Raw genomic sequence first — 19,426 nt, 5'->3', positions numbered from 1 at the left:
AATTTGGAAGGTACCCCAGAGAGGAACCATGAGGGCATAAGCATAAAGTACAAAAAGGGGGGTGGCAGAGAGGAGAAAGAAAACTAAAATTTTAGTGGTGGCGGAAGTTTGGCAAAATGCCAAGGGAAGCAACCTAAGTGCAAAGCAGAGATCTGTAATTGAGATGGAGAGAGAAATTGCACAGCTGATAACAGACAGAAAACATGACATTTTCGGTTCACAACACATGGGCATATAAATCTACATGGAGAAAAGCAAGGAACAAATTAAAACCTTTTTGGAGAATTTCTTAGCATGTAGAATGAGTCTAGGAATTAGAAAATCAAATAGAGATAGCAAATCTTTAAAACAACAACTTGATTCTCCAGACCACTCTGACAAGGTAGCCAAAACAGAAATTATTTCAAAGGACCTAAAAGCGGATACATTTGAACATCAAGAAGGTAGTGGAAAGAGAACTGAGGGGAGAACTAACTTAAATCCAAAAGCCAAAGACTTTTACCCACATGATTACATAAAAAATCTTATACCACTCAAAATTGATAGTCCTGGGAAAGGATTTAGCACAGGTCAATACCATATATCCACTGACATGCAATGTTCAGAACCAGAGACTGGAAAACAATCTAAGGGAGTGGGAACAGAAAAGTTAAAAGAGACTTTGACAGAGAAATATCATGCAGGCAGTTCTCAAATAGAAATCATTTCACTCACAAACCTTTTCTCTGAGCAAGCTGTCAGCTTACAGATAGGAGTGGTCCAAAATACTATGGGGCTAGTCAATCATAGTGGATTGAAGGGGGATGGAATAACTGAAAAGGAGATGGAGAATTACACACTAACATCTGTAAAACCTCAAACTATACAAGTTCTACTAACTATACAAGTTCATGACAAACCACGGGGCAAGAAGGTGTAGAGGATAATGAGAAATCTGTGCATTTGGACAATACAATAGCAAGTATGCAATATGAGGCAGAGATGCAGGAACCATATGTATGGATCAAAGTGGGAGATCAAAGTTATAAGACTCTCATTGATACTGGGACAGCTAGATCCGTACTAAAGTCATTCCCAGGGGACACCACAATAGAGGGTATGGTTTCAGTGGCAGATAAAACGAGTCCCACAGCTAAAATCTAAGATGGTAACATTAGGTCCACTGTCCATTGACCACACATTTCTCCTAATACCATGGTGCCCATACAACCTTTTGGGATGATACTTTCTTTGTAAAATTGGGGTAACTTTACAATGAGAGCAATCAGGGAATACATACCTCCATTTACCAAAGCAATCCCTGAAGCATTATCCTCTCTTATTTCTGGACAACTTGATGAGACCAGTGACCAACAGAAGACTAAAACATCGCTTTATGACATTCCTACAGACATTCCACAGGGTGTATGGGCAGCACAGGAGAATGACATGGGAATGACAAAATCTGTAATACCAGTAAAGATAGAAGTTAAGGACTGTATTTCTCCCAAGATCCCTCAGTATAAGCTCAGCATAGAAGCTGTGGAGGGCATAACATCTATTATCAACAGCTTGTTGCAGCAGGGCATATTAAGACACACAGTGTCAGAATATAATAGAACAATATTAGCCATTAAAAATAACAAGCCAAACTTGGTACAATAAATTGGCAATTTGTTGAGGATCTCAGAGCAATCAATAATATAATCAAGAAAACCCATATCATCACACCATCTCTGAACGATATCATATCTGAGATACCTAGCAATGCCTGCTGGTATACTGTAATTGACCTGAGTAATGCATATTTTACCATTCCCCTCCATCCTGAGAGTCAAAATATTATTGCATTCTTGTGGAAGAAAGTAAACTCTGTTGGGCTCGGCTAGTTCAGGGTTGTTGCAAAAGTGCATTTATATTCTGCCAAATGCTGAAAAAAAACCCTAGAAAATATAAAATTCAAACACAGCAAACTAGTGCATTATGTAGATGATCTGCTTCTTGCATCCCCTGATGCCAAAACATGCCTGGAAGACTCAAAGAGAATATTAATAGAATAGTATAAAGAGGGTATAAAGTCTCCAAAAGAAAATTGCAGTGAGTTCTCCTGAAAGTAGAATACCTAGGCTTTATCCTGGAAAAGGCACCAGAAAAATATCTACTAAGAGAATAACAGACATAAAGAAGCTAGGCATTCCATATACAGAGAAACTACTTAGGGCATTTCTGGGCATGACTGGGTTCTCATGTCAGTACATCTTAGGGTATTCACACATTTTCAAGTGCCTCACAGATCTGACCAAAAATGAGGTTGAAGAGCCATTGAAGCTCACAACGGAACATTTGAACACTCTGTCCACATTGAAGCAAGTCATCCTAATAGCCCTAGTCCTTGGTATTCCAAATTATAACAAAGACTTTCATCTGTATGTCCATGAGGCTAAACTTCTGGAGTACTGCTCCAATATTTAGGACTGCAAAAAGACCTGTCACTTCTTACAGTGCAAACCTCAACCCAGTTGCAAAGGGCATGGTGCACTGCCTGCTGCTGCGGCACTCATGGTTAAAAAATCTAATGAATTAATGCTGGGATGCAAGCTCTGTGTTTACTCTGCACACCAGCTAGAAAAAGTGCAAAAATCACAAAGTAGGCATGCATTTACATCTGCGAGACTATCACAGTATGAAATTATTTTGCTGGCAAATGACAATTTAACTTTACATAGATACGTACTATTAAATCCAGCTACACTAATCCTGGATGTGAGAAACTGATTACTACAACAGAGAGACTTGCAAGCAGATGCAAGGAATGGAAGCTTGAAGGATTGTCAATCAAGGAGGGAAGGGAAGATTCCAGAGAAGAATGTGGTCAGGGAGAGAGTTAAGAAAGCCAACATATGAAATTTCACTTTTGCTCTCTTCAACTGAGAGAGAGGAGTCAGTGACCACTGCTCTGAATTCCTGACCAATAATTTAACCTTGGAAAAGATTGGGGCATAGCTCTGAAGATCCTTTTCAAGTTATTAAGTTTCCCTTCAAAGACAAAATTAACCTTACTTCCATATATTGAACTTTATAATAGATTAGGGAAGCCATAAATTCCCTTTACCCTATCCCTGTTCTCTAAATTTCTTTTTAAAATAAATCCCCTTTTGACAGTATTATATTGTGACATTAATCTATTAAAAGGATGCTGTTAACTTACCTTCTCTGAAGAGCTGTTAAAATCAACAGAAAGACACAGGAAGTGGGTGAGGGGGGAGGAGTGAATATCCCAGTTTCTCTTCTAACCTATTTCCTAGTGTCATAATTCCAGCACTTCCCATACTATAACTATTCTAGTGAAAGAGCCTCTATCTCACTGACATAACATTGGGAGAAGAGCCCCTACATGATTTCACCCAAATGGTAGAAACAGTGCATAAGACAAGAGAAGATCTGAAGGGTACACCACTCAATGATCCTGACCTTCATATATTTTCAGATGGTTCTTGGTATGTTTTCAAAGGGAGGAGGGTGACCCAGGTGGTGGTAGTGACACTAGAAAAAAATGCTCTGGCATGCTTCACTGACAAGTCATGTCAGCTGTGAAAGGGAAAGGACATTTTGCAACAGACTGTGTAATGCAAACATTAGAGTGATTGACAGGAGCATGTGACTGAGAGTCACATGGGAGCCTAAGGGCCAGGATCTGGGCAAAGGTCCCAACTGTCTGGGCACTTCTCTCCTGAAGGACCTGAAGTTGGAGGTTTGAAAAACAAGTTTATGGCTTTGGTGATACCAGCTGAAGAGAGGAATCTTTTGAACTGGCTGCTGGCAGTTTGAACAGAAGATTGAGGACACACTTCTCCACTGGACCTGTTTGGACAGTTATCGCTATTGGGGAAATTTATTGTTTAGCTTAGAATAAGATAGGTTAAGATAGATTTATAGAAATTAGAGTTTAAGATAATGTATAATCATTCTCCTAACCCCTAATTTTTATATGTTTCCCTCTTGTTCATTCTCCTACCAATTCCCATTATAATAGTGCTCAAGGGGTGTAATTGAAAGGTCTTATAAAAGTACTTGAGCAAAAGCAAAAGAGTTAACATATATACAAATTCTGCTTATGCATTTGGAATTTTATTTGCCACAGGACAAACCTGGAAAAATAAGGGATTTGTCACAACAGCTGGAAGAAAGATAGCATATGAGAACCTAATATCACAACTCTTAGAAGCAGTAGACTTATCAAAGGAAGTTGCAGTGATCCAATGCAAAACACATTCATCTGACAAGAATGAGATATCCCTAGGAAATCACAGGGCAGATGTGACAGCAAGATTTGCCGCTAGATTCAGTCCTATCTATGTTCTGAATTTCTCTCTGGTGGATAAGCATGATCTCAAACAAGGATACTGCTGAGAAGAGATTCAGTCATGGTAAAATCATCTAGGAGCCAGATTAGTCAAAGGAATCTGGTTAGCAGAGGTAGGAAAACCCATTTTGCCCAAAAAGCTATACTAACATCTATGCAATGTGATTCACTCCAGAGTTCATTATCGAGTGCAATCCTTGCTGGATGAGGTCCGCCATTTTTGGAAGCCCCAGGGATATCAACAAATGCTATAAGAATGTGTCAGGCATGTAACCTATGTAGAAAGTTCAATCAAGGTCATTTTAAGTGCAAGGCATTGGGAGGGAGACACCTAGCTTATATGCCTTTTCAATGACTGTAGACAGATTATATTAACATGCCTAGTGACCGAGGATTTTTAGTTATAGTGGACAGACTCATTTGATGGGCAGAAGCATACCCATCAAAGAAAAACAACACTGGCATGGTAGTGAGAACATTGCTTAAAGGAATAGTTCCTAGTTACGGTATTCCAGATGCCATTGATTCAGACAGGAGAAGTCACTTTACATCTAGCATTTTACAAGTCTATAAGTCTCTGGGGGTAAAGGGAAATTTCCATAATGCATACAGACCAGAAAGCTCAGGAAAGGTAGAAAGAATTAATAAAGAGTTAAAACCACAATAGCTAAACACTGTGCCCAAACTCAACTTAAATGGATAGAGGTTCTTCTACTTGCACTATTCTATCTGAGAACATAACCCAGAGGAGACTTACACATTTCCCCATATGAGATACTTTATGGACAACCAGTATGGATGGGAAGGACCACTAAACCATCTTATGTTTCCATGCTGGGAGGGGAATGCCAGTTACAGACCTATCTATCATAGATACAGGATAGGCTGGAAGAATTGAGATTAGGATTACTAGTGCAAAGGGTCCCACTAGATTTCTCACTAAATAACATCAGGCCAGGTGACAAAGTGTATGTGAAAAATTTCACCAAGGAAAAACCTACAGAGCCCAGGTGTTTTGGCCCATACGATGTAGCCCTCACTACTCCTACACTGATCAAAGTAATAGGTAAAGATTCGTGGTTTTGTGCATCCCACGTGAAACATCATTATGCCCACAGTGACACACCAGAAGAAAACTTAGTTGAAGCCCCAGAATCCATGCAGACACAGATGCATTAAGAAAAGCCCTTGATAAACAGAAAAAGCCCAAGAGCCTAACCAAAATGCACAGAAAGAAACAGAGACACTGAACAGAGACAGCCCGAATGACAATGAAAACTTAACAGTATAATGCACCACACAGATAGTAAACATCTATACAACTCTCCATCTCAAACCTAAACTAAAATATCATTAACCTCTATAATTAACCACATAGGAAAATAATATTTGCTTTACAATCACACATTAAGAAAGACACCTACATTTATTACAAAAGAATCTCACTTGCACACACCCAATGAAAACCTTACTCTTACATACACACACACAATGGCATAACAATTTTACACACATGCATGATCCTGTAAGTTCCGGTAACCAGATGACAGAGATTTAGAGATCGACAAGGAAAGTGAGGCAATAGGCAAGTATGTTTCCAGTAAAGGCGAAGACATCCGGTCCTGTGACAACTTCAAGCAACACCAAAGGCAGGAAGACATGCTAACAACTGGAAAGAACTTTAAATCAAGGACATTATGGGGAACGAACTTCAGGAAAATGGGTCACATAAGATTAATCACCAATCACATTAACTTCACATTGTTACAGACAAAAGAGTGGTTTCCATAAACTGTGACTTCGAAAAGGTGGATTTCAAGACTTTGAATTACCAAAAACTGTAAAGATAATTTTTAGTGTCTTGATTTTATATTAAAAATAAAGTGGTCGCCATGGGAAAATTCCCAAATATGAAATACCCAAGTCAGCTGGGTTTTATGGAGATTTTAATTAATACAAATTAAGGAATTAAGGAAAGGGGGAGGGAGAGAGAGAGAGAGAGAGAGAGAGAAAGAGAGAGAGAGAGAGAGAGAGAGAGAGAGAGAGAAATAGAGAGAGAGAGAGAGAGAGAGAGAGAGAGAGAGAGAGAGAGAGAGAGAGAGAGAGAGAAAGGAAATAGGGCCTAGGCCAATGGCCCAGGCCTTTCTCCTTAAGAGAGAAATCTAAGTCACTTTAATCACTCACCACAAGATCTTTTCCAAGTAAAACTCTAGTATTCAGAGATTCAGCTACTCCAACTAGTACAAGCTCCAACTGAGCTACCAAAGCTGAACTAACTCCAGAGCCCTCCAGCTCCTTCCTTTTTATAAATTTATTTTTATTTTATTTTATTTTATTTTATTTTATTTTATTTTTTTAGCTCCTTCCTTTTTTTTTTCTTTTTTAAAATATATTTTATTTGATCATTTCCAAGCATTATTCGTTAAAGACATAGATCATTTTCTTTTCCTCCCCCCCATCCCCCATAGCCGACGCGTAAGTCCACTGGGCATTAGATGTTTTCTTGATTTGAACCCATTGCTTTGTTGATAGTATTTGCATTAGAGTGTTCATTTAAAGTTTGTCCTCTGTCATGTCCCCTCAACCTCTGTATTCAGGCAGTTGCTTTTTCTCGGTGTTTCCACTCCCATAGTTTATCCTTTGCTTATGAATGGTGTTTTTTTTCTCCTGGATCCCTGAAAGTTGTTCAGGGACATTACACCGCCCCTAATGGAGAAGTCCATTATGTTCGATTATACCACAGTGTATTAGTCTCTGTGTACAATGTTCTCCTGGTTCTGCTCCTCTCGCTCTGCATCACTTCCTGGAGGTTGTTCCAGTCTCCATGGAACTTCTCCACTTTATTATTCCTTTGAGCACAATAGTATTCCATCACCAACATATACCACAGTTTGTTCAGCCATTCCCCAATTGATGGGCATCCCCTCATTTTCCAGTTTTGGGCCACCACAAAGAGCGCAGCTATGAATATTTTTGTACAAGTCTTTGTGTCCATTATCTCTTTGGGGTACAGACCCAGCAGTGCTATGGCTGGGTCAAAGGGTAGATATTCTTTTGTCGCCCTTTGGGCATAGTTCCAAATTGCCCTCCAGAATGGTTGGATCAGTTCACAACTCCACCAGCAATGAATTAATGTCCCTACTTTGCCACATCCCCTCCAGCATTCATTACTTTCCTTTGCTGTTATGTTAGCCAATCTGCTAGGTGTGAGGTGATACCTCAGAGTTGTTTTGATTTGCATCTCTCTGATTATAAGAGATGTAGAACACTTCTTCATGTGCTTGTTAATAGTTTTGATTTCTTTATCTGAGAACTGCCTATCCATTTCCCTTGCCCATTTATCAATTGGAGAATGGCTTGATTTTTTGTACAATTGATTTAGCTCATTATAAATATGAGTAATTAAACCTTTGTCAGAGGTTTCTATGAAGATTTTTTCCCAATTTGTTGTTTCCCTTCTGATTTTAGTTATATTGGTTTTGTTTGTACAAAAGCTTTTTAGTTTGATGTAGTCAAAATTATTTATTTTACATTTTGTGATTCTTTCTATATCTTGCTTGGTTTTAAAGCCTTTCCCCTCCCAAAGGTCTGACATGTATACTATTCTGTGTTTACCCAATTTACTTATGGTTTCCTTCTTTATGTTTAAGTCACTCACCCATTTTGAATTTATCTTGGTGTAGGGTGTGAGGTGTTGATCTATTCCTAGTCTCTCCCACACTGTCTTCCAATTTTCCCAGCAGTTTTTATCGAATAGTGGATTTTTGTCCCAAAAGCTGGGATCTTTGGGTTTATCGTATACTGTCTTGCTGAGGTCGTTTTCCCCCAGTCTATTCCACTGATCTTCCTTTCTGTTTCTTAGCCAGTACCAAATTGTTTTGATGACTGCTGCTTTGTAATATAGTTTGAGGTCTGGGACTGCAAGGCCCCCATCATATGTGTTTTTTTTCATTATTTCCCTGGATATCCTTGATCTTTTGTTCTTCCAAATGAACTTTGTTATGGTTTTTTCTAAATCAGTGAAGAAGTATTTTGGTAGTTCAATGGGTATGGCACTAAATAGATAAATAAGTTTGGGTAGGATGGTCATTTTTATTATATTGGCTCGTCCTATCCATGAGCAGTTAATGTTTTTCCAATTGTTCAAGTCTAGTTTTAGTTGTGTGGCGAGTGTTTTGTAGTTGTGTTCATATAGTTCCTGTGTTTGTCTTGGGAGATAGATTCCTAGGTATTTTATTTTGTCTAAGGTGATTTTGAATGGGATTTCTCTTTCTAGTTCTTGCTGCTGAGCTGTGTTGGAGATATATAGAAAAGCTGATGATTTATGTGGGTTTATTTTGTATCCTGCAACTTTGCTAAAGTTGTTGATTATTTCAATTAGCTTTTTGGTTGAATCTCTAGGATTCTTTAAGTAGACCATCATGTCATCCGCAAAGAGTGATAACTTGGTCTCCTCCTTGCCTATTCTGATGCCTTCAATTTCTTTATCTTCTCTAATTGCTACTGCTAGTGTTTCTAGTACAATGTCAAATAGTAGAGGTGATAATGGGCATCCTTGTTTCACTCCTGATCTTATTGGGAATGCATCTAGTTTATCCCCATTGCAGATGATATTAGCTGTTGGTTTTAGATATATACTGTTTATTATTTTTAGGAATGACCCTTCTAATCCTATGCTTTCTAGTGTTTTTAATAGGAATGGGTGTTGTATTTTATCAAAGGCTTTTTCTGCATCTATTGAGATAATCATGTGGTTCTTGCTAGTTTGCTTGTTGATGTGGTTAATTATGTGGATGGTTTTCCTAATGTTGAACCAGCCCTGCATCCCTGGTATGAATCCTACTTGTTCATGGTGAATGATCCTTCTGATCACTTGCTGGAGTCTTTTTGCTAGTATCCTATTTAAGATTTTTGCATCTATATTCATTAGGGAGATTGGTCTATAGTTTTCTTTCTCTGTTTTTGACCTGCCTGGTTTTGGAATCAGTACCATGTTTGTGTCGTAAAAGGAGTTTGGTAGAACTCCCTCTTTGCTTATTATGTCAAATAGTTTGTATAGTATTGGGGTTAACTGTTCTCTGAATGTTTGATAGAATTCACAGGTGAATCCATCAGGCCCTGGGGATTTTTTCTTAGGAAGTTCTTTGATGGCTTGATGGATTTCAATTTCTGATATGGGATTATTTAAGAATTCTATTTCCTCTTCTGTTAGTCTAGGCAGTTTGTATTTTTGTATATATTCATCCATTTCTCCTAAATTGGTGTATTTATTGCCATATAATTGGGCAAAGTAATTTCTAATGATTGCCTTAATTTCCTCCTCATTGGAGGTGCTGTCCCCCTTTTCATCTTTAATGCTGTGAATTTGCTTTTCTTCCTTCCTTTTTTTAATTAGATTGACCAGTACTTTGTCTATTTTGTTTGTTTTTTCAAAGTACCAGCTTCTTGTCTTATTTATTAAATCAATAGTTCTATCACTTTCGATTTTATTAATTTCTCCCTTAATTTTTAGGATTTCAAATTTGGTTTTCTGCTGGGGGTTTTTAATTTGATCGCTTTCGAGTTTTTTCAATTGCATTTCCAATTGATTGATCTCTGCTCTCCCTTGTTTGTTAATATGAGCTTTCAGGGATATGAATTTGCCTCTGATTACCGCTTTGGCTGCATCCCAAAAGGTTTGAAAGGATGTTTCGCCATTGTCATTTTCTTAGCTCCTTCCTTTTAAAGAAAATTTTCTCTTGTGTCACCGCCCTTAAATTTTTATGTCTACCAATCACAGTAGATGCTTTTCCTAGGACAGCCCATTCTTAATTCACATCTTGTGAATTCACATCACCTTCTCTGGGTAGACTAAAACCTCACACCTCTTGCTAAGCTTGCTTGATCTTTTAGTGATTAATTTGACCTTCATAGGTACTTAGCACCTTTTTGTATTAGATCTAAAAATAGACCCAGCTTAAGAGCTGTAGCTTTACTTTAAGTATGGGCTGGGTAACTTTCCATTGTTCAGTAAGGAGTTTTACAACTTTATCTTCCCCTAAAGTATGCCTAAGTATGGGTGGAGAAATGTTAGAGTTCTCACATACATTCCTGATCAAGTACCTTCATTGTTTAAAATGGGGAATAGCCTTAACCAAATATTCCAAGGTAGAGTCTAAGAAATTTTAAGATTCACAATTCTGAGAAATTTTAAGATTCACAACATATAGGGAATTGCATCCACATGCACAAAAGAGTCAACATAGAAAGAATGAAGAATACATCTTCAGACAACATGAGTAGAGGATTTCTTGAAGAAGAGTAAGTATGCAAACATCACCACATATTTAGCACACAAATCACGAATTCACACTGACCTTAGGGGCTGTTTTGTAAATAAGGACAGCTCATAAACTATATTTGTTAATAAATCTCTATCAGGACTCATATATGGGAAGGAAATGATTTTCCTGTTTGGATGACTTCAAACCAGAGGATATATGTATGTATATATAACATGCACCATATGTAAATGTGTAAAAAACAAACCAGACATGTACATATGTAAAGTACTAACTATCTAATCAACTAACTTAGGATAGACAGGTAATTAACACAGTAACCCCTTAACTGACAGGGACAGAATAGTTTAGGGACCAAAAAAAATGATTTTGTAAATCTGAGGGGTAGCACAGGGATAGAACTTTGGAAATATAGAAAATAGCACACACCTAGAAAAAAAATTGTTACAGTAGATAGCATTAAATGTAAGATACAGGATAATTTATTCTCACTGAAACAGTTAAATATTACACAATTAGTATAGAGATATGCATTATATTTATAATTGCAAATTTGTTGTGTTCACGAATTGTTACATACTGCATTGTACAAATTCTTATTTTTGACACATGTAATCCTAACCTTCCTTCCTGAAATTAATTCCCTAGCATAAGATAGGATATTAAGATAGTAGTACATAGATAGATTAGGATAAGATTTATTATTTTGGGAAGGGGAGGTTAAGTGGGTACAGTAAATAACATAGATAGTTTAGAATAGAAACATATAGAAGGTAAGTAATTAACATGGGATCATGGTGACACCACCCTCACAACAGGAAATGGAGGATCATGATAGAGGTTTCAAACACTAGAACAGTCTGGGAAATTGCTGGAGCTTCAGCCACAGTGGGGGAGGGGCTCCAGGAGATATTCTGTAATCTTGGGAGAGCAAGAGTTTTCTGTCAGAGAGAGGCAGTTAGCTCTCTCAATCCTGAGAAAGCCTAAGGAAAGGTCTGGTCAAGACTTTGCTCCTGAGGAAAGACTTACATCTTTCTCCTGGTAATTGGGCACCCTTCCCCCCCACTGATTCCCAACTGAAGTGGTCAGTGGAGAAGACAGGAAGCAGCTGACAAGATCATCCTCACAGCTGCTGGTGCCCTGGGTTTGGACCGTGCCCAGGGGGGCCAAGACCAGGATCATTCAAGCCTGAATCTCTCAGGGGCCCAAGGCTGCCAAAGTCTGGGTTCTTCAACTTGAGGAGGGAGATAAGGGTAGCTAGAATAGGAACACCTTTCCCTCTTTCCTCACAAAAACCTTTCCCTCAGCCATTTACCTGTGTTATTCCCAAACTGATCAGTTAAGAATAAAGTTTGTTGTCTTTCCTCAACTGACTCTAGTGAGTGGAAAACAGTTCCAGCTTGAGGGGGGGAGGGTAACTCTCTCTCTCTCTCTCTCTCTCTCTCTCTCTCTCTCTCTCTCTCTCTCTCTCTCTCTCTCTCTCTCTCTCTCAAGATTTTAGTAGTAGAGGGAAATCAAGAGGCAGTTTGGGGCTGAGCAGCAATAGCTGAGGGGAGGCTGAAGGAGGGAACTACTCATTCCCCCTCTCCTCTTCCTTGGCCAAGTTAAATAGAAGCTGTCTCGCCAGAACCCTGTTTTGAGAGGGGACGTCTCTTTCTCCCTCTCTCTTTACCACCAGACTAACCCTCTATTACAACCCTGACTATAATGATTTTGCGTTGCTAATGAAGGAATTATTATGTAAAAGGAAATGTAACAAGTTTATAGAGGAGACAAGATCAGACCCTCTATTGGTATCCTGGCCAGAACAATATGATATGGATATGAATAACATAGATATGGTGAAATGAAGAAATGTAGGGAAGCTATAATTGAGGTTATGGGTCAGTATATCTAAAGACCAAATGCCTGGTCAAAATTTAAGGTGCTTAAACAAAAGATCACAGAAACATCTATGCCCTTCCTCGAAAGAATTATTGAGGCGGCTGAAACATTCCTTAGCATGGATGTACTCGAGAAGGGACAATTGCTCAAATTAAAAAGATATTTGTCAAAAATGCAGTTCCCAAAATTAAAAATTTTTTTAAAGAATAATTGCCCTGGGGGCAGCTGGGTAGCTCAGTGGATTGAGAGCCAGGCCTAGAGATGGGAGATCCTAGGTTCAAATCTGGCCTCAGCCACTTCCTAGCTGTGTGACCCTGGGCAAGCCACTTGACCCCTATTGCCTAGCCCTTACCACTCTTCTGCCTTGGAGTCAATACACAGTATTGACTCCAACACAGAAAGTAAGGGTTTAAAAAAAAAAAGAATAATTGCCCCAATTGGGAAGAAATTGATTTGGAGGACCTTAGGCATAAAGCTACACATTTAACCACTGACACTTAAGATATATATGAGGAGAAAGATGCTATAGTGGAAGACCTAAAAAGATAGCTTAGGGAAGCAGAATTAAAAGCTAAGGACAGTGAGTTAAAAGAGGTCAAGGCAGTGGCTGCTTTGAGATCCATGCAGCCTAGTAACAACTATAGGCCTAGGGACAGCAGATCAGGTACCAAACTTTGTTTCCTTTGTAATTAGGTCGGCAATTTTGTCAGAGAATGTAGGTATAGAGGCCAATTTAATAGACAGATTAATAGAAACGGTGGCTTTAATAGGCAATATAACAATAACTGGAGCAATAATCATTACAATAATTGGAATAATAACCGGTGGAATAATAATAATCAAATGAGAAATGTAAATCAATGCCAAAATGCTGTCAGGAACAACAAGTACCTGATCTGATCACTATGCAGGAGTGGGTAAAGTCTGGATCTAGGTCAAAGTATAGTCAGGTTGTGAAGGGTGACCAGAGCAAGGGTGCTTGTTCATTATGAAGGTTTACCTAGGGTACATCAGTAATTGAATCAAGGGATAAATGAATGGTGTATAAATGAAAATATGTATAATGGTAATGAGGTTGATGATGATGTAAGTGAATTAAATAAATCAAAGAATAATATAATTAGTGTTTATAATTGTAAGGAAAAAGAAAATTGTAATAGCAATAGAAAATTCTAATGAATGTAAAATAAGGGAAATTAATGAAGAATATAAACTGAATAATAATAATGAAATTGTAAATGAGAACAATGATACCAAGATTATAAGGACCAAAGGTAGTATGAAAGCTGACGATGTAAAATCCTGGGAATATCATGTAATTCAAGCAGATGAAACTTTAATAGACAGGAAATGACTGAGCTTTATATGGATGCTACTGTGCTAGCACCAGTATTAGAAACATTTCAGCCTCCCAATAGCACAGAGCCAAATGTACGTGACAATAGGGGATCAGATATATGATCTTTTGGTAGATAATGGGGCCAGTAAATCAGTTTTGCAAAGACTTCCTAAAGATTGTAGAGGTGATGGTATAATGGAAATAATAGGAGCAACTGGAAAACCAGAAAGAGTAGCAAAATTACAACCTAAAATGATTACTTTAGGTCCTTTATCTGTGATGCATGCATTTCTTTGTATGCCAGACTGCCCCAGGAATCTACTTGATAGGGATTTATTGGGTAAATTACGAGCAACAATCCAATGTACTGATACTGAGGATATATCATTACATCTATCAGAAGAATCTCTGAAAGCTTTTCCATTGCTGTTCTTAGATTCAGTTAGTACAGAGAATGGGTTGGATTTCATCTATCATATTTCTGAGGATATCCCTGAAGATATATGATCAAAGTCTTCCACATATGTAGGTCTATTGAAATCAGCCACTCTTGCAAGGGTGAGGACTAAGGAAGGACCAGTTCCTTGGGTATACTTCAATATCCCTTAAGTAAAGAAGCAATAGAGGGTATAAGACCTATTATTGAGTCCCTAATCCAAGAAGGGATAATAATACCTTGCTTCTCAGAATACACCTATACTTCCAATAAAAAAGCCAAAACTCGATCAGAATGGCATAGTTGTCTACAGATTCATCCAGGATCTGAGAGCTGTAAACGATCATGTGGTAAAGACACATCCTATTGTACCAAGCCTGGCTACTATAATCTCTTCCATTCCAAGTCAGGCAAGATATTTCACCATGGTAGATTTATGCTTAGCAGTTTTCTCGATACCAATCCATGAGGATTCTCAAAAGAGCTTTGCTTTTACCTGGGAGAAAACACAGTGGACCTGAACTCGTCTTCCACAGGGATTCACCAATTCCCGGAGTCAGTTCTCACAAATTTTAGAGACCTGAAAACCATAATATTCAAGGGAAGTAAAATAGTACATTTTATTGATGATATCCTCCTATCATCACCATCTGCTAAAGTGTGTCTGATAGCAAGATTCTTTTGAATATACATTATATTGTATTATATATTTTATATATACACATATTTATATAAACATGGTGTAATGTAAGAAAGAGAGACCCAGGGGGTTACAATGAGAAGCCAAGCTGAAGAACAGCGGAGGAGAGAGAGAGAGAAGCTGCAACTGTTAACAGTCTTCCGGTCTGGGAGGCAGAGGAGGAAAGGAGGTTTTCCTGGAAGTTGAGAAAGAGCTCATCCATATAGGACCTGTTATTCCTTCTTGAACCCCCAAAAAAACCTCCACTAGGACTCTTCAAGAACAACTACCTGAATTCTAAAGGGGTTTTTGGATTTGGACTCATGCTGGCCAGAGCCATTCAGATATTTCCCTGAGATTTCTCTTTCCCTGACCTGTTCCTAGACACCTGAATTAAAAGCTAGTTAGCTGAGGAATAGGGATCAACCAGCAGCTGGCCAGAGGAGGGTTCAAGGCACTACGCCTTGAGCCCCAAGAACTCAGGGGGGAGGGGGGGCATCTGCCAAAGGGGAACAGTAATAGGGTTTCCTATCCCCTCTTTCCTTGCTTGACATGCCTCCTCTCCTTCATCATGTGAACTCAAATAAATTGTTTACTACTTAAGGTATGGTTGGTTTCTGATGCTAGGAAAGGAGACAGATGATTTGGGGAGAATCACATCTCTTCACCAAAAGGGAAAGGTTAACTCAGGATCCTAGGGATCCAAACTGCCTAACCCAAAGAACAAAATCTCTCCTTGATAGTGGGGTGACCCCAGGTTTCTGAAGAGAAGTGACAATGGATGTCCTGCATCTCCCCGAACTATTCTCTAAGGAGACATATTCCTTCTGTCAGGGGGACAAGACTTGGCCACCTCGCTCCCACAAAAAGGGGAAGAAGAATCTTCTCTTTCTCTCCCCATTTCCCTCTCTTTCCATGCCCTCTGTTCCTTCTCTACAATCCTTCTATTACGGTGGGCATAAAATCTCCAAGGCAAAATTACAGTGGTTTTTGCCTTGAGTAGAATATCTTGGATTTGTGTTGTCAGAGGGTTCCAGAAGTATCACACAGAAAAGAATAGCAGATATCCAGAAACTGAGTGCACCTAAGACCAAGAAGTAATTCAGAGTTGTTCTTGGAACAACTGGTTTCTGTAAGCAATGGATACCTGGATATAGTGAAATAACTAAGTGTCTAAAAGATCTAACCAGGAATACAGAACCAGAACCTCTGAAACTAAAACATGAACATTTGTAAGCCTTAAGTAAGCAATTTTATCTGACCCAGCTTTGGGTATCCCAGACTATACAAAACCACTTCAACTGTTTGTAAATGAGGCAAAAGGTATTGCTTCTGGTGTACTGACACAGACTTTGGGACAAAGTTATCATCCAATTGGATATTGTAGTTGTAAGCTTGATCCAATAGCTGCTGGTACAGTTCCTTGTCTAAGGGGTGTAGCAGCTGCAGATGGGTTAGTCCAGAAGTCATGTGATTTAGTTTTGGGATGTGCACTGACTGTATATTGTTCACATAAAATAGGAGCATTAATTAGGAAATTTCATATTCAAGCATATTCAGACCAATGAATATCTAAGTATGAAATTATACTTATAGGTAGTAAAAACATTGAGTTGAGAAGGTGTAGTGTATTAAATCCAGCTACACTTCTTCCTGATTTGCCAAAGAATGGTGAACCATTACATGAATGTGTAGAAGTAGGAGATCTAGTGGATATGCCTAGGATGATTTAAAAGACATTCCAATAGGAAATTCAGACTTGGTCTTATTCACTGATGATTCTTCATATTTGTGTAATGGAATTAGATGTACCAGTGCTGCAGTTGTCAAAGAATATGAAACACTGTGGTATGGATCATTACCTAGTTAACTTAGTGCTCAAGGTGCAGAGTTGGTCGCTTTAAAGCAAGCATGTCTTCTGGCTGATGGTAAAAGTGCAAATATTTATACAGACTCTCGATATGCTTTTTCAGTTTGTCATGCTACAGGAAAGATCTGGAAATGAGGTTTTATTACTGCATCGGGAAAACAAATTGCTCATGAAGAAATAATAACTGAGTTGTTGGATGCTAAGCTTATGTAGACTCAGAAATTCAGAAATGGAAGGAGAAGTTTAGAGCAAGGAAAGAACATGGAATATGGATTACAGATACTGGAAAACTGCCGTTACCAAAAGATTTGTATACCTATTTGTGTCAAGACATCCACACAAAAGATAATTTTGGTACTCAAGCTGTATTTGACTCTATAAAGAGTCCTGGAATAAGTACTGTAGCAAATAAGATCTGTACAAGCTGTTTGTTCTGTTTGCCAAAAATTCAATCAAGGGGAATTCAGACAGAAAGGTTTAGGTGGTAGACCTTAGGTGGTAGACCTTTAGCATATTGTCCATTTGAGAGTCTGCAAACTGATTACATCAGCATGCCAAAGGCTGGAAGATACAAGTTTTGTCTGGTAATAATAGACAGATTAAGTGGCCTGTAGCGTTTATATCAAATACAAGTACAGCTAGCTTTGTGGTGAAAGTGTTGATTAAGGAAATTAGACCTAGATTTGGAGTACCACTTACCATAGACTCTGATAAGGGATCTCATTTCACTCAAGATATCCTGAAAAGAATCTATGAGAATCTAGGAATAACATCTAAATATCATGTTCCTTATCACCCACAAAGTTCAGGTCAGGTGGAGCATGTAAATAGGGAAATCAAAACTATGGTGGGAAAGATCTGTGCTGAAACTCATCTCAAATGGCCAGATAGTTTTCCCATAGCTTTGCTTTACCTATGTACGAGACCAAGAGCAGATTTGCATATATCATCCTATGAAATGCTCTTTGGACATGCTCCACTACAGGCAAAATCTTGTAAGACAGGAGAAGATTGTCAACTTGCTTCTTACTTAAGTGCTTTACAACAAAGACTCAAAGAATTACATGATATGGGGGTACTAATTCAATCTTGTCTACTGGATTATTATTTCTATGATTTTAAACCAGGAGATATGGTATATGTAAAACATTTTGCTAAAACATCAGCAACACGAGAGGGCTTGGGTAGATCCTTAAACCACTGTGTTAGTTTCTCCATCTTCAGTTAATGTTTTGGGTAGAGATTCATGTTATCATTGTTCACATGTAGCACATGGTATAAATAATGAAAATGTATAAATCGTCAAAGAAGAAAATGAATAAGAGATTGTAGAAAGTTACAATCATCAGATAAATTGAGTTTGCAGTCAAAAAGATCAGTAAGGAGAGTACAATTCAGTCATTCCAAGCCTGTCCAAAATAAACTCAGAAATTCCAAGTAAATGTAGATTTTATAACATTGTAGATCTGTGTAGTGATTATTTTAGCATTCTAATTGCAAAGAAAAGCCAAAAAATCTTTGCTTTCACATGGAATGGGACTGAGTTAACCTGGGAAAGATTGCCTATGGGGTTCTGAGATAGTCCAACAGAATTTTGCCAAATCCTTTGTGGAAAGGAAATAAGACTGACAGTTTGTAGGGGAAGGGGCCAACTGGGAGTGGCAGTTGGGTCTTGTGACTAGCACTTCCTTCCTGCCGGGTATGGCAGTTGGGTCTTGTGACTAGCACTTCCTTCCTGCCGGGTTGGGACTGGCTTCTGGGTGTTGGAGGTGAGAGGAGCTTATTCAGTCCAGTCTGGAGTGGCATGCTCTTCTTGGTTCAGCCGGAAGACACAGGCTTCTGAAGGTTAGACCTGTCCTTGTTTGCTTTCTATCCACTGCTAAGATTCTGAATTATACAAAACTGGACTGATATAGAGTAGATGGGAGTGGGACAAACCCTCCGCCAGCCTCTGGCCTGGCCTCAGGTCTAAAGCTGAGAAAAAACTGTAAGATTTTAAATGGTTGAGGTCTTAAACTGTAGTGATTAAAATAGTGGAAAGATATAAATTGTGATAGATATAAGAGAGAGTGAGTAAATTTGATCACAGAAATATGTTTCACTACAGTGTCTTGGGTTTAAAATCAAATATAAGGTGGTCGCCAGGGAAATATTCCCAATTATTCAAATACCCAAGTCAATTGGGTTTTATAGAGATTTTAATTAACAATACAATGAGTAATCAAAGAAAGAGAGAGAGAGTAAGAAAGGAATAAGTATGAAGGGCCTCAAGCCAATATGGCCTAGACCTGAGTCTTAAAAGAGAAATCAGTCAGTTTTTTATAACTCACCATAAGATCTGTCTAAGTAAGGATTTCTAATGACACCAGGCCAGCAGCATCTCAGCTGCTTTCACCAGCTCCCTCCTCCATCTGAATGTTTCAGAATCAGTCTCCTCAGAATGAGTCTCTCCAATCTGAATGTTTTAGAATGACTTCCCAGCTCTTCCCTGAGCTCTTATTTTTAAGGGCAAAATTTCCTCTGTCACCTCCCCTAAGTCCTTACATCTACCAATCACTGTAGATGTTTCTAAAGGACCACCCATTCTTAGTCCAC

This window comes from Monodelphis domestica, chromosome 7 (assembly GCF_027887165.1).
Source record: "Monodelphis domestica isolate mMonDom1 chromosome 7, mMonDom1.pri, whole genome shotgun sequence".
NCBI lineage: Eukaryota > Metazoa > Chordata > Mammalia > Didelphimorphia > Didelphidae > Monodelphis > Monodelphis domestica.
This window is presented reverse-complemented; position numbering follows the sequence as displayed.